The sequence below is a fragment of the Magnolia sinica genome, chromosome 9, assembly GCF_029962835.1.
Source record: "Magnolia sinica isolate HGM2019 chromosome 9, MsV1, whole genome shotgun sequence".
Lineage (NCBI taxonomy): Eukaryota > Viridiplantae > Streptophyta > Magnoliopsida > Magnoliales > Magnoliaceae > Magnolia > Magnolia sinica.
The window spans coordinates 18,325,752-18,342,205 of record NC_080581.1 but is presented as its reverse complement, the minus strand read 5'-3'; the positions used below and the strand labels follow the sequence as shown (position 1 = coordinate 18,342,205).

Sequence of the window (16,454 nt, the reverse complement as noted above, 5' to 3'; positions counted from 1 at the left end):
GTCACCTCAGCGCAGGCCGACGGCTCGAATATAGTATCTCATACCACCATATTCGACTCACGAGTTTGGGTTTCTCATTGGTCACACGGGGAGGCACGTCACCCCAATGTAGGCTGACAACTCAACCACCGTGTCAGATACCATCATGTCTGACTCATGAGTCTTAGCGGATCGTGGTACCATGGTTGAAACGAGTCTTTACATTGGTAAGTGGTACCATAGATTCAAGCAGTGATGTCCATATATGGTAAACACACAATAGGCCAATCGGGTTATTTGACAAGTTCAACTGGTACGGGCGCATGTCGACTTAATCAACATGGAGTGCACAAGCACTCCATGTAGCTTAACCACTGTCGATAATCGTTGTACGACCCGGATTCATCGAACATATCTACTATGGAGAAGCTAGTTTGGCCACTCAAATAGGAATCATTACCGATTGCCTGGACCATGTTGGAGTGTCAATCTTACTCAGATGTATCATGTGAATATATGTGATAATCATATAAGCATTTAACGAACAATCCAAATACAACACTCATTTGAGCATTTTATCAACACATTGAACATATCATTTTATTCATAAATCAGGTAGCAAGATTAAGAGTACGTGAAGGAAATTACATATATGGATAAGGTAAATTGAGAATCCTATCTTAATACCCTTATTAAATACAATTCATCAATAACTTCTCATTCAGACATTTTATCAAACACTTAAACTACACCTTACTAAATAGATAGACTAAATTAGTTACGACATGCACTATAGCAATTCATTGCACAACATTGGTTATAAAGCATATAACATACATGGATCTTAGATTAGAAATCATGACAAGCACAAATCAGGATTGCACACTCATTCAAACATTTCAGCAAACACATGGAATGCATCTTATATTCAACATAGTTCACACATGTATAATTATCGAAAACATCGTAACTAAGATCATATGGTAGCAATTAAGTCAGACATAAATCATTATTGACATTGAAAGCCTTGAAAACCATAACCTAAACGTTTATAGTCCGCACCTTTCATCGGAATACTCGTTTCGAACTTGGTTCAAATCATACGTTCCCGAATACAGAACAACGGTTACCTAAACATTGAAATAGGTTAGCTATTTCGTCGAGTAATCTATTTGGATTCCTAAATCAAGATAGGGTTAGGATTTCTTACCCAAATTGTAGTTGAAAATGATAATGTAGCGAAACGGGAGAGGTGATTTAGCCCGTGGAGTAGTGGGAGTGAATCCCAGCAACGATCTCCCTATCTCTCTCTCTTCTCCTCACTCTTTTCTCCTCTTTTCTCTCTTCTCTCTCCTAGGGTTAGAGAAATTCGTAGAAAATGGGAATGGGGTGGTTTAAGGGCATTATATAGGCCCAGTACTAGTGTAAATGGCCCCAGGGCCATGGTATACTTAGGTTACAGCCAAAGCGTGCCTGTTTCAGGCATGGAGGTCCATTACTTACCTACAGTATGGAGCAAGTTCTCTGACCATGGATCTAATCCAGGTTAAGATTTTGGTACGATTGGATTAGCGGATCGACTGTGGAGGACCCGTGTTAGATCAACAGTCGTTGTCGCTCGATCAGGGCCATAAGAATACAGATGTGTAGGAAAATTTTCCTGATCCATGGGTGAAGTTCGGTCAGAAACTGATGGTCTAAAATCTTCAATTTCACCAACAAGCCAATGGCCCAATTCACTTAAGTTTCAATGCATTTTACAAAGGTATTCACGTTTCTCACACACTTTGCTCAGGGCTTAAGTTGTGCGTTTCTGGATACTAGCTGGGCTCGATTCTCGCAATGGTATTCAAGCCCAATAAGATAATCATAACCTTATAGTTTCGCGGTCATTGGACATTTGACGTGCGGTCAAGGTCCGATACTAAGTTTCAATGCGCTCCCGGGAGCAACCGACTTTTGAGGCTTCTCCTAGGTTTTTAAGTAGCGTTGAGTTAGTGATTTTGACGGGTTTGGGTCTTGCCATTTGTATAGATAGTGGTTCAAGCTAATCCACCGATTAATTCAGTTTAGTACTTAATTAATTTTCGTCTAATTTTTTATAAAATACGGTCCTCAAGGATTTTTTCCTGAGGTGGTACTCGAGCCTTTGTATGAATTTTTTCAAGACGTTACATTAAGAGCTTGGATTGAAAAGGATGATAAATGCATGGATTTAATGCTCAAGAATCACCAAGGCAAGGGATGGATCTTAGGACACCAAGATTAAAGAATTTACATGCTAAAGATCTAAGAAAACCAAGTGAGGAATGAAGAGAATCAAAGATTTGAAGTGAAGAATCCTAAAATCATCCTGAAAAGCGTATTCTGAAACTCTGAAGTCTATTTTGGAAAACTGCGCTATGAGAAATTTATTTTAGTAAACTACATAAATTTGAGGCAATTTTTAGAGTTTTCCAACTTGGTGTGAAAGTTAGAGTTCCCCACTTATAATTAGGGCTTCACAGGGCATTCCTAAGCATTATTTAAAGTATTCAAGTCCAAGATTTAGGATTTTTAAAGGGTTTTCAATTTTATTAAAGTTTTATAAAAAAAAATCTTTTAGATCTTTTCAATTTGCATTTATTTCTTTCTTGTTGTTTTTATTTCTATAATTTAATTATATTTCTCTAAGTTCCCTCTAGCCCAAGCTAGAAGAGAAGCACATTGGTTTATTGTTTTCATAGTTATGATGATTGATTGTTTTAATAATGAGAAGAATGGTAAATGCATGTTATCATTTGTTTATGTTTAGTTTTTTATCCTCATGTGAGATCCATATGTTTCCATCATATGAGATCCACATTGATGGATAGGCTTACCCTGGGTCAATTAGATTTTCTAGAATGGAGAGTTTCTCAACCTGCTATATTTCTTTGATATTCATTATTTATTGATATTAAATTCTTAAAATCACTAGCGCTTGAGAATATATATTAATGGTACAAATCCATGATTTTTTAATCTTTTATATCATTTATTTAAAATGTTTAAACTATTTTATTTTTCGATTAGGCTGACCATAATGCTCAGATCCTAGTTGTGTTATCCAAGTCATCTTGATTTTGAAACATTAACCTATGTGTGGAACTTTGAAGCTTGGGTGTTGTTTTAATTCAGTTGAATTACATCCATTCAAAACTCCTAAAATCAAATCATCAGTTTAGTTTTTTTATTACTTAGTTTGTTTTGCATTTGATTTTTTTCTTTCTCGTAATTTATCTCACTATGGGTTCGACCCTGTATTCACGGGATACTACTTACGAACCTTTGCACTTGGAGGCAAACAATCAAGTTTTTGGCGTCGTTGCCAGGGAGACTAAGATAGATTAGATTTATGTAAGATAGCTAAGGTAAGTTCTCTTCTAAATTCTCCAAAATTTCTATAGATTTTCTGTTTTTCTTTGAAAGTAAATTCAGTTGGGTCTTTCAAGCACAAACTGTGACATAAGGTTGCCATGCTTGGGATTTTATCACCCAAGTGCTATGGTTGTCTTACAGTTGCTGTTTGATCACAAAGATCATCCGCTGAATCTATTTTTTAGATTAGTATAGTTTAATTTCTGCATTAGTTTTACTTTTGTTGATTTATTTTTATTTTGCTTTGTAGATTAAACCCTTATGGTTGGCCATGCCGCCTGGGTTGTTGATTGTAACGTCCTGGATTTTCACTATTTTGGATTTTGAAAAACCCTTGAAATTTTTCATTATAATTAACTTATGTTGTCGCTTATTGGTCCTTAACACTCAAAGTGAGCTTATACATGGGTAGTATCAGTAAAGAACTGCACAAATCCGATCAATCAACCGTAGGAAGCCAACGAATGCACTCGATTACTTAAACATTAAGCTTAGCCTCGGGATTTGTTCACGTAGGGTCTAAATCTAGTCGACCTATCACTGACTAATCGAGACAACTGTAACTAAATAAAGATCTACCCAAAGCCGAGATAAGTAGGGGTCAGATCTTAATTAACAAACCAAATCAATCAGTTACCCCTTTAGCCAAAAAACCAATGGCTTAAACTGACTTTAACCAAGTCAACATTTTCGCTAATTGTGAATAGGCCACACTACAAACTTATCTAATCCAGACCTTAATTATTACACATGAGAAATCTCACAACTCAATTCATTCAAAAAATACCCCGATTATCCAAACAAGCTCTAGACCACTCGTTAGTGGGCTACTAAACTTGAAGCTATAGAAATATATTCGTCTTAGTGGGCTTGACGTCCATCGTGGGACATCGAGCTGAGATCGCATCTTGAATCATTTAACTTGGACTCGTAAGGTGAGTGCTTGAGTTGTGCGAATACCTTATATGAAAATCTGAGACTTAAATGAAATAACTCTATTCCTCTTTCTTAAAGTTGTAACTTTTGAACCATCAGTTCATGGCCAAATTCGGAATACAAACTAAAGATATTTCTCCATACATATCCATATAGTTGTGGCCCCTATCGACTATCGATGATCGTTGAATAGACTTCTAATCACATTTGTCGATCGGTGCATCCAAATGGTAGGCCCATCATGTCTATACGTAAATCATCATTAGGGCTAACTATCTTATAGTATATATCAATATATACACCCCATAGTGGGCCCTAAAGGTTAGAAAAACCCTCCCATAGGGTTAGTATAGTAAAAACCCAGCCCTTGGGGCCATTTACACTAAATCTGGCACTATAAAAGGGCTTGTTTTGGGCACCCCATCTCTCCATACGAATTTACATTTTTCAAAGGAGAGAAAGAGAGAAGAAGAAAGAGAAATAAGAAGAGAAGAAGAGTGAGAGTAGGTGTGGGGAGGCTTTACTACTTTCCTTAATCGCTTTCCTCCAATCAAAGCCCTAGCATCGATCATTTTCCTCCGCCGAATCCACCCCACTCGCAATTGGGAGGTAAGAAACAAATCCTACTTTCTAACCTAGGTTTTTCTAAAATGAATTGCATGAATCTCATATAGTTCTTGGTGATTATATAGGAATTTGTGATTTTTCCCAAATTCCTAACCCTAGGAGATCAAAATCAGATATTTATTCTTAAGGTGCGGATCATTATCTCTAGGTTATCATTTATCGACCTTTGAGGGTCTCAGTTAATGATTAGATCCTTAGAGATGAATTTTTACATGCTAATATGTAAATGTTTTGATTTATCTATAATATATGCTATTTGTTGAATATGGATGCTCACGTGTTTAATGAAATGCTTAAATGGTGGAATGTATTGCTTTTCGATGCTCATGTGCTTGATTTAATACTTAAGTGATTGTATTACTTTATGTATGCTAGCATGTTTAATTTAATGCCTTAGTGAACGCAGTATCCTATGTATGCTTACATGTTCGATGAAATGCCTATGTGGTTGTTTCGTTGAATTTATGTTTACAACATGACGAATTGCTAAGTTTGTAATGATGCTTAGGTTGCTTACAATGTTGGGTTAGTAGTTAAATTGCTCAAACCAAGGGGTGGCCCGAGTTAAGGTGGCCATCCTAGGCTTGTTCAATCGACCCGGATTGAATACGGATGACCAATAGTAGGTGGACTACATGGGCTATTTGCACCCAATGCTGGTTGTGTCGTGGTTCTCCCAGGTCAATCAAATTAGTCCATTAGCCGACTGATCCTGTATGTTCATAATGTATGACATGATTAAATGGAATCTAAGATATCCCGTTCCCAATGAATGTGTCCATTCATAACCGTTAGTGCGATATGATCCCACTAAGACTCATGAGCCAGGCATGGTGGTGTGGGACACTGTGTCCGAGTTGTCGGCTTACGCTGGGGTGACAAGCCTCCTCGTAGTGACCAGTAAGCAATTAAGACTCATGAGTCGGGCATGGTGGTATGGAACACCGTGTCCGAGCTGTCAGCCTATGCTGAGGTGACGAGACTCCCCATAGTTACCAGTGAGCACTGATGAAGGTGATAGACCATTGTTCAAATGACCCCTGTCAAATTACCCAGCCGATGATTTCCTGCTAGAGTATCATTCGAAAGACCTGGGCGTGAATGGAATTAAGTGACGAGCCCTTTCCTTTATGTGTTTTTGGTTTTATGTGACAAGCCCGCACCTCGGAACTGAGTGATCATACTCGGAATTGGGTGACGATTCATACCGGGTTGATCCTCATATATTTAGGAATCATACCGTATTTTTGGAATTATTAATTTGTGATATAAACGAGTGATACCTAAATTTGGATCAAGGGACACTGGTAAGGAGCCACTACATGCGGCAACAAGTCACGTGATCTGGATAAAGACTCATGATATAACATCGGTATCCTAGCTTCACCAATATGCTGGATGAATTGAACTCAATAATTACTCGGCTAACATGATCATTCACCACATTGCATTAGCTTAGAATGTAGCGAACAAGCGTAGCTGTCGCGTGATGAGGAAGTGTTGTCATTTACGAAACAGGTGGTCAGAGTCGCGTGTGAGGGATTGTTTGGAAAGGGCATGCATTATGTCATATCTTCGTATGCACATTTAACAAGAGTATTTAGGAATTGTTTGTTTCTTGTTTATCATTAACTGCGTTGATTGTGTCGATAACATGTGTAACTTAGAACTAATGAAACCACTAAGTTAGCTACTACTCCTACTTGGGACAGTGTTTTAAAACACCAACCAGGCGTATCATTGATGCAAGTACTAGTGAGACCTTAGATTGGTAGGCTTATATTAGGTTGTGTCAATGCCGTTATGTTTTGGAGAATTGAGCGTAAACTGAAGCTTTACACTTTAATAATCTTGGGTATGTATATTGTGGTTTGTATAATCCTTATTTTAGGCGATCATCACTACTGGAATTGTATTTTTGACTCTCTGCCCTATATTTCTGAATCTTTTGTTATCTTTACCTTGCTTTGGTTCCGCTAAATTGAATTGCGCAACTCTAATCATTTGTGCGCGGACTTAATGTGAATTAGAATGAAGACACATGTGCATTTTATTAAGTTAACACCTAGGAACTCGGGACCGGAGTCTATGTACTCGGGTGCTGATTTTCGGGGCATTACATTAATTTATTTTGCTTTATGGATTGAACCCTTATAGTCGGCCCTACCACCTAGGTTGTTGATTTATTTTTGCTTTGTAGATTGAATCCTCATGGTTGGCCCTGCCGCTTGGGTTGTTGATTTATTTTGCTTTGTGGATTGAACCCTCATGGCCGGCCCTGCCGCCTAGGCTGTTGGTTAAGTTTTTGTTTTTATTTTAAGTATCATACTTGCTATTTGAATTAGTGGTATTTATTGTGTGGTATGGATGTTTTATGTCCCATTGAAGTAGGGATCAAAACAATTGACTCTCGTCCAAAGGCGGACTAGTTCCAGGCCTTGATCATTTACTTAGAAAAGGCACTCAATATCACTTGGATTCCATGGCAGACCCAATTGATAATCCAAATCCAAATCTGTTAGATCCAACTATAAATCAAAACAGAGAAAATCAACCAAATCCTCCTCTTGAGGATGAAAATGAAGTTCATAGGAATGTGTTAAACCAACCACAGACTTTACATGAACGTCTACACCTTAAGAGATCAACTTTACCATCTTGTATAGTGTTCCTAGCTCACATAGGGAACATTGATTTTAAACAAGGTGTGATTCAATTGATTCTAAAATTTCATGACTTGGATTCTGAAAGCCCCTACTTGCACCTCAAGGACTTTGAGGAAGTAATTGTAACATTACAAGTAAATAATGGCAATAGGGATGCACTTAAGCTTAGGTTATTCTCATTTTCTCTAAATGATCGGGCTAAAGCATAACTCAACTCTCTAAGACCTAATACCATTACTACATGGCAAGCCTTAAGTAGAGAGTTTTTGAAAAAATTCTTCCCCAAGCACAAAACAAATGCACTTAAACATGAAATCATGTTGTTCTCCCAAAAGGGGAATGAACTATTTTTCGAAGCTTGGGAGCGCTTCAAAGACCTTCTACTTACTTGTCCACATCATGGTTATGAACCATGGCACGTGATTGATGCATTCTGAAAGGAGCTCACCATATATACCCGTCAGTTCATAGAGATGATGTGTGGTGAAACATTTCTTGACAAGGATCATAATGAGGCTTGGGATTTTCTAAGCATGTTAGCAGAGAATACGCAGACATGGGATGTCTCTGCTAAATCAGACCAAACTAGACCCATTCCTAAAGAGAAAGCGGGGATGTATGTCCTAAGAGAGGAAGACGACCTTAATGCAAAATTCGCTGCATTGGCTAGAAAGGTCGAAACCTTGGAAATTAGGAAGGTTGATATGGTTAAAGCAAACACTTCCTTAGGTAATTTTTGTAGCATTTGTGGTGGTGCAAACTATGACATAATGGATTGTCCAATAATCCTAGTTGTACAAACTATCACGCATGAGCATGAGCAAGTAAATGCTATAAATAACTATTAAATGTCAGTTATGCCACCAATGGGAAACACATATAATCCAAATTGGTGTAACCATCCTAATCTTAGTTGGAGGAATGGACCACAAATTAATGCACTCAATGCACCTCAAATGCCTTCACAAAATAACTTCTTTGGAGCATCTAACAATACACCATATGTGCCCCCATCAAAGTGATCATTTATAGAGGATACATTGACTGCACTCATGAACTCTCAAACTCAAATGAATCAGTCTCTAATCCAATCAAATCAGAAATTAAAGATGCCTGTGGCTAGGATTAAGACTCAACTAAATGCTAGGAAAAAAGGCACATTTCCTTCTCAACCTGTGCCAAACCCTAGAAACACACATTTCATTGGATACTCAAATCCAAGTGAGCTACATCATGAACAAGCTAATGCCATCATTACCTTGAGAAGTGGAAAAGAGGTCGATAATAGGATAATGTAACTGGTAGAAATACCGGAGGATGAGCCACTGTCTTAAGACAATAATGAACTGGCTATGGTTCAAGAGCCACAACAACAAAAGGATAAAGAGACTAAGTCATATAAGCTTCCAGTTCCGTTCCCATCTAGACTTCGGAATCCGACTATCCCAATGAAATATCAAGAGGTGTTAGATGTTCTCCAAAAGGTTACTGTCAATATTTCTCTGCTTGATGCTATTAGACAAATTCCATCATATGCTAAATATCTCAAAGATTTATGCACTATAAAGAGAAAATTAAATGTGCACAAACAGGCCTTCCTTACTGAGAAAGTGAGCGCTATCATTCAACAAAGGGTAGTACCAAAATAAAAAGACCCGAGAAGTCCCACTATTCCTTGTATTATTTGAAAATTTTCAAATTAAGCATGCTTTGCTAGATTTGGGTGCAAGTGTCAACTTAGTACCTTATTCGGTTTACCAACAAATGGGGTTAGGCGAGCTCAAACCAACCACGATTACACTCCAACTCGCTGACCGCTCGATTAAGGTACCAAGGGAAATTTTTGAGGACGTGCTAGTCCAAGTGGAGAAATTCTACTTCCCCATAGATTTTATTATACTAGACATTGAACCTTGTGTAAACGTTAGCGCTCAAGTTCCCATCATTTTAGGTCGCCCATTCCTAACAACTTCAATTGCAATCATAAATTGCAGGAATGGAATGATGAACTTGTCTTTTTGTAACATGACTCTAAAGCTAAATATTTTCAATCTATGTAAGTAGCCCATTAACAATAATGAGATCCATGCGTTGAATTTCATGTATTGCTTAATAGAAGAAGAGGAATTGGAACCTAGCCTGACTAAGGAATTGATTTAAGTCTTTGGGGACTTACAAAATTCTGATTTAAAAAAAATGCTTGTTGAAATTTGTAATGATAATGAGAGCACTACCACCCAGGACATTGGTATGTACCAATGGAGACCACACACTCAAATCCTATCTATTGATGACTCACAACCTCTGTCATCACTAACCAATGTTCCAAAGCTTGATTTAAAACTACTACCAAATGAGCTCAAATACGTATACTTGGGTGAAAATAAAACTTATCCTGTGGTGATCTTTTCATTTTTAGATAAGGATCAAGAGATTAAATTGTTGAATATTCTAAGGGACCATAAAAAAGTCTTGGGCTGGATTATTTCTGATATTAAGGGTATAAGCCCTTCCATATGCACCCATCAGATCCACCTCCATGAGGACACTAAACCAATTGACAACCTCAAAGGCGTCTCAATCCAAACATGATGGAAGTTGTAAAAAATGTGTGATCAAATTGTTGGATGTGTGAATCATCTACCCAATATCCGATAGTTTTTGGGTGAGTCCAACTCAAGTAGTCTCAAAGAAATATGGAATAATTATCGTGCAAAATTCTAATAATGAACTCATACCAACACGTGTCACCACAGGTTGGCGTGTTTGCATTGACTATAGAAAATGGAACCGGGTCACAAGGAAGGACCATTTCCCTCTACCATTCATTGATCAAGTTTTAAAGAGGGTATAGCAGGTCACTCCTATAGTTTTCTTGATGAATATTTCGGATATAACCAAATAGAGATAGCCCTGGAAGACTAAGAGAAAACGACATTCACTTGTCCATTTGGCATATTTGCTTTCAAACGGATGCTATTTGGATTCTGTAACGCCCCAGCAACTTTTCAATAATGTATGTTAAGTATTTTTTCAAATATGGTTGGAAAGTTTCTAGAGGTTTTCATGGATGACTTCTCTGTATTTGGGAGTAGTTTTGAGGAATGCCTTAAGAATTTATCTCTTATCTTGTCTAGGTGTGAAGAGAAGCATCTTGTCCTAAATTGGGATAAATGTCATTTCATGGTTCAAAAGGATTTATTTTGGGTCATGTTATCTCCAAAAATAGAATTGAGGTAGATCGCTAGCTTAAAACTAGACAATAAAGCTATTTTACTTATCCCCCGAACTGTTAGAGATATTAGATCACTTTTAGGGCATGCTGGTTTTTATAGGTGTCACGCCCTGAACTCGGAAACCGGGCTCACAAAATTTCCGATCACCGAATCCGGCGCCAACAGCCTCCGTAGAATCCCATTCTCGGCTCCCGGCACCCATACACCAGGTTCCTATCCTGGGATGCTACAAGGAGGATTTCAAATCATCAGTTCAATTATAATGAGCATAACCAAAAGCATAACTCACGAACAATAACCATAAGAACACCATCACAAAATCCACTATGATCAAAAACTTTAAGTACAATACGTCTGAAGGGAAATACAAGATAATGCGAATAACAAAGCTCCAAAGGCTCGACCGCACACTCCTGCTGCTGCTATACTACGGCTACGACCTGGCGTCACCTGCACGCATCAATCGTGCATAAGCTTATAGAAAGCTTAGAGGGTGGTGTAAGTGTGTGCGCAATATGAACGTACTCAGGATGCAAGGTCAGAGAAATGCGGGATCATGCTGATGGACACATGTATGCAATCAGCCATACTAAGGCCATGCGGTGCAAAACATGAATGCGATCGGCCACATCAAAGTCATGCGATGCAGAATGCAAGTCAAGCATGTCAATGCTCATCCACATATCAATGCAGCTCCTCACGAGAGCATCAAATCAGTGCGGTTCTCAGTATGGATAATCACCAGGGTCAAGTACACTCTACCTCAGCTTGCCGCCCCTATCCAGACTCACAACTGGGAGGGTGGAAGAGACCTCACTATCCACCTGCCAATGTCGGGCCCGGCTCATCGAAGCGGACCGATTCCTCAAGCTGGTCAAACTCAACCTATAAATTGCCCCCTCACTCAGGCGGGTAAGGTCACACCCCGTTCCAACAGACCACGATACAGTGGGAGACGCGGTCTACTGGTATACGGTCCTCGCGCGCCCGTGTATCCACTCAGTCTCGACGTTGGAGTCATCCTCTGGTACCATCGGGTTTAGAAATTTTCACTCAAGGACATCTATGGTGCCCGTATGCTAGAACCAAATATTTTCAGCATCCAATCCTGCCATCCACAATGTGTCTGTGGAGGCTATGGCCCTGATGTCGATAGGGCATATAGTAATTACAATCACACAAATGCAAGTGCATGAGTCACACTATCAGTCATGCAACAATCCTGCGTGTACCATGCACTTATATGGGGTAACTCCGCCTATCAGGGAGCCCATAAACAGTCCACCCGAAGGCATATGTTATGATCAGTCACTCCTCACATCAGGCATACATATAATGCGAATGATCATGAATCATGGATCTATACTAAACATGTATAAAGAGATGGGCTCTGTGTATAACGGAGATGGGCGTAGACGGCCTACTTACCACAAGTATGGGCCTATCAGTGGGCCTTGGGGAGAGTTATAATGGGAACATTTAACCAACATTACCCATTCAATGTAGACGTCAAACCATCATTGCTCCCAAGGTATAACCCACTATAAAATCAATACATATAACATGGTAGAATCACACTACAATGGGCCTTATGTACATCCTATTAGGCCTTGACCCATGGGCCTCCAGTACATCAAATGAGCCTCATACATGGGTCTCGTATGTACATATTAAGGTGGGCCTCAACAAGGACCACCAATACATCAAGATGGGCCTCAACAATGGGCCTTAAATTATCTCCAAAATGGTTGGACAGTTGGATGAAATACATGCATCATGATGGAGCCCACTCTAATGGAGGGTATGGTTTACAATACATACATAAGTGGGTCCCATGTGGGGCCTACCATAATCTTTATTTCCCATCCATCCCATTGATAAGGTCATTCAGACCGGAGCCCATAGTAATGTTTATTTTCCAAGCAACCTAGGGCCCAACATAATGTTTATTTTCCAACCAACTGTTCATAAGGTCACATGGTCCAGGATAGGGCCCACTGTAATATTTATTTATCATCCAATCTATTCATAAGGTCACGTGGACCAGAGGAGGGCCCACTGGACTGGGGCCCACAGTGATATTTATTTGCCATCCAAACTATTCGCATGGACCATGGGCCACGGTAATGTTTATTGCCATCCAATCTATTCATGAGATCACGTGGACTAGGGCCCACCGTGATGTGGTTCACAAATCCAATCCACCCATTGTGCGTGTCCCACCTGGTTGAGTGTCCAGACCAAGTTTCAGTCACATCCAAATTTCAGGTAGGCACCACCAACTGATTTTATATGTTTAGGCATGTCTTCACATGATTTTAAATGGTGTGGCCCACCGAAGTTCCGTATACAGCTGATTTTTGGGGTGGTCACCTGGACCGAGGGGACCCATCAAATGCATGGTGTTGATGTTCGAAACGCATCATGATGGGGGCCCATAGCTGGAGCCATGAGGCCCAGCTGGTCGTCCGTCAGCAGCCAGCGCAGGCGCTACCTGCGCCTTCTATCAGCGGCAGCAGTTGTTGCTGCTGCTTTTTTTTTTTTTAAATCTGTTTTTCCACAGATTTTCTTAGGTGGGGCCCATATCAACAAAATCCACTCCGTCCACTTGCTCGTACGGCTCAAGACAAGCCCAACGGGTCTAATATCTGAGGTATTTTCAGTCATCAAGTGAATTTTTAACAGTAAGGATCACCATTTTCCATGCTACGGCCCACCAGATGCTCGGATTAATTTCATACCTCGGCTCAACGCCTAAAATAATTCCGAGAATGGAATGGATGGCTTGGATTAAATATATACATCAAGGTGGGGCCTGCATGAGTGGCCCACCTCTTCTTTCTCTTTTCTTCCTTTTCTTTTGCAAGTACACACCCATGTCAGTATACACACTCCATGTTAGCCTCCTCCGTCTAGCGTCCAGTGACGCTGGACGGTATGGATAAACACATGCGTTGTGGTGGGTCCCACATGGACGTGGCCCACCAACTATATATATATGTATATTTATATATTAGTATAATATACCATATACATATTATATATATATATATATATATATATATATATATATATATATATTCCCACCGGATGGTGGATTTTTGCCTAAAATGTGGTGGGTCCCACAACAAGTGGCCCTTAAAATTGAAAGCAACGGTAGATCACGCACCTTATCTTCCTTCTTCTTGGTCCCTTAGACTCCAATGCTCCTTAGCTTGCCTTTTGATGGAGGTTGATGGACTTTTGATGATGTGGATGAAAGATGAGAGGGTGTGGATGAAAGATGAGAGGGTGTAGATGGAAGATGAGAAGGTGGACCGCACTTGTGGTTTGGGAGAGAGGGGTTGGACGTGTGAAATTTTTGTTGCTTGGGAGATTTGAGAAATGAGAGAGAGGGTGAGATGATGGGAGTGATATGGATGGGTGAGGTGGTGGTTGTAATTAATGAGGTATGGGTTAGTTTGAAAAATTGGCAAAAAAGGGATGGTGAGGGAGAGAGAGGTTTGACTTATGGGAAAAGGAGGAGTGGGGTGGTTGTACTTGGATAAGGGATGCATTTATGGTTGATTGATGGGACTTATTGTAAAGATTCTCTCGAGATTCGCAACGCGCGACGTTTCTTCGGAATAAACGTAAATCGACATCTTCTAGCCTGGGTATCGGGTCGACGCGCGAGTCACGGCATTGGAACCGCGGCGACGACGCAGTCGCCAAGATATAGGTTTCGGTTCGAGCTGACTTTGGCAAGTAGGACTCAGCTTAGGATCACGTGCAATCGTTGGATATGGTGCAAAGGTTGCCGAAATTTGACCGGTAGGATCACGGAAGCATACGGAACAATACGAACTAGGATACGGGTCTCACAGCTCTCCCCTCCAAATAAAAATTTCGTCCTCAAAATTCACACAATCATCGCAAGAAAACATAACTCATAATAGAAGAAGAAGCAAGGCATCGTCATATCAAATCGAAGACAGCATACAAGATACAACATATGATCAATTATCAAAGAGATGGGGATAATGCTCACGAATCTCGGCCTTGCGCTCCCATGATGCCTCATTAACAGAATGGTGACCCCACTCAACCTTCACCAAGGGGATGACCTTGATTTGGAGGACCTGCTCCTTCCCATCAAGGATACGAACTAGCTGCTCAATGTAAGAAGCGTCCTCACGAACCTCCAATGGTTGCCAATCAATAACAGAAACGATGTCTGACCCACACTTCCTCAACATAGAGATGTGGAAAACGTTGTGGACGCCATACAACTGAGATGGTAAGGCAAGCCGATAGGCCACAGCGCCAATGCGCTCAGTGATCTCGAAAGGTCCTATGAATCTCGGGGCAAGCTTGCCCTTCGCTCTAAATCGAACTACGCCCTTCATGGGCGAGACCTTGAGATACACATGGTCCCCTACATCAAACTCCAAAGGACGACGCAGGCGGTCAGCAAAACTCTTCTGCCGGCTCTGAGCTGTGCACATCCTCTGCCTGATGATATCAATAACCTCTGAGGTCTCCTGCACAAGCTCGGGACCTAGGAGACGCCGCTTTCCGACCTCGGTCCAACAACTCGGAGATCTGCACGGTCTGCCATACAATGCCTCAAAATGAGCCATGCCAATGGTCGCCTGATAGCTGTTGTTGTATACGAACTCAGCCAATCGCAGATGCTCATCCCAGCTACCCCCGAAGTCAATCACACAGGCCCGAAGCATATCCTCAAGGATCTGGTTGACCCTCTCGGTCTGGCCATCGGTCTGCGGATGGTACGCAGTGCTGAGCTACAAATCAGTGCCCATAGCTCTCTGAAAGCTCCTTTAGAATTGAGACGTGAACCTTGGGTCTCGGTTAGAAACGATCGAGATTGGAACGCCGTGCAGTCTCACAATCTCCTCAATGAATAACCTCGTAAGCCGATCCAAAGGCCAAGTCGCACGAATCGCAAGGAAATGTGTCGACTTCGTCAGACGGTCCATGACAACCCAGATGACGTCATGACCGCGCTGAGTCCTCGGCAAACCCATAATAAAATCTGTACATACGTGCTCCCACTTCCACATCAGGACGCTCAACGGCTGTAATAGACCAGGGGTCTCTGATGATCGGCCTTGACACGCTGACATGTGTCACACTCGGCCACAAAACTGGCGATCTGGCGCTTCATCCCCGTCCAAAAATACTGTCTCCTCATATCACGATACATCTTCGTCGAGCCAGGGTGGATAGAAAACCACGATCGATGTGCCTCGGTCATAAGATCTCTGCGTAACTCGGGAATATCTGGAACACATAATCGTCCTATGAAGCGAAGTCCACCATCAAAACCAATCTGCTAATCTGTCTGACTCTCAGATGCTACCTCTGCTCGATAATCCTGTAATGACTCATCTGTCTGTTGAGCCTCGATCACCCTTGCGACAAAAGAGGGTTGAATCGACAGGCTCGATAGCTAAACGATAGAAGACTGCAGAACAAAATCAAAGTCGTACTCTGCTATATCATCGAGCATCCTCCACTCCTGAATCATCATATGTGCCACCAGGCCTTATGGCTGAGGGCATCCGCCACCACATTCGCCTTGCATGGGTGGTACTGGAGGTCGAAA

The 16,454-nt window shown here is 40.8% G+C and overlaps 1 protein-coding gene and 1 non-coding gene across 5 annotated transcripts in view; both read right to left on the bottom strand.

Moving 5' to 3' along the window:
- The window catches only part of LOC131257007 (homogentisate phytyltransferase 1, chloroplastic-like), a 74,173-nt gene that overhangs the window by 31,688 nt on the left and 26,031 nt on the right, over positions 1-16,454 (bottom strand). The gene's annotated exons all lie outside the window — the stretch shown is intronic.
- On the bottom strand, positions 7,907-8,013 carry LOC131257094 (small nucleolar RNA R71). The gene has a single exon (XR_009177114.1). It is a non-coding gene; the product is annotated as a small nucleolar RNA R71 (small nucleolar RNA).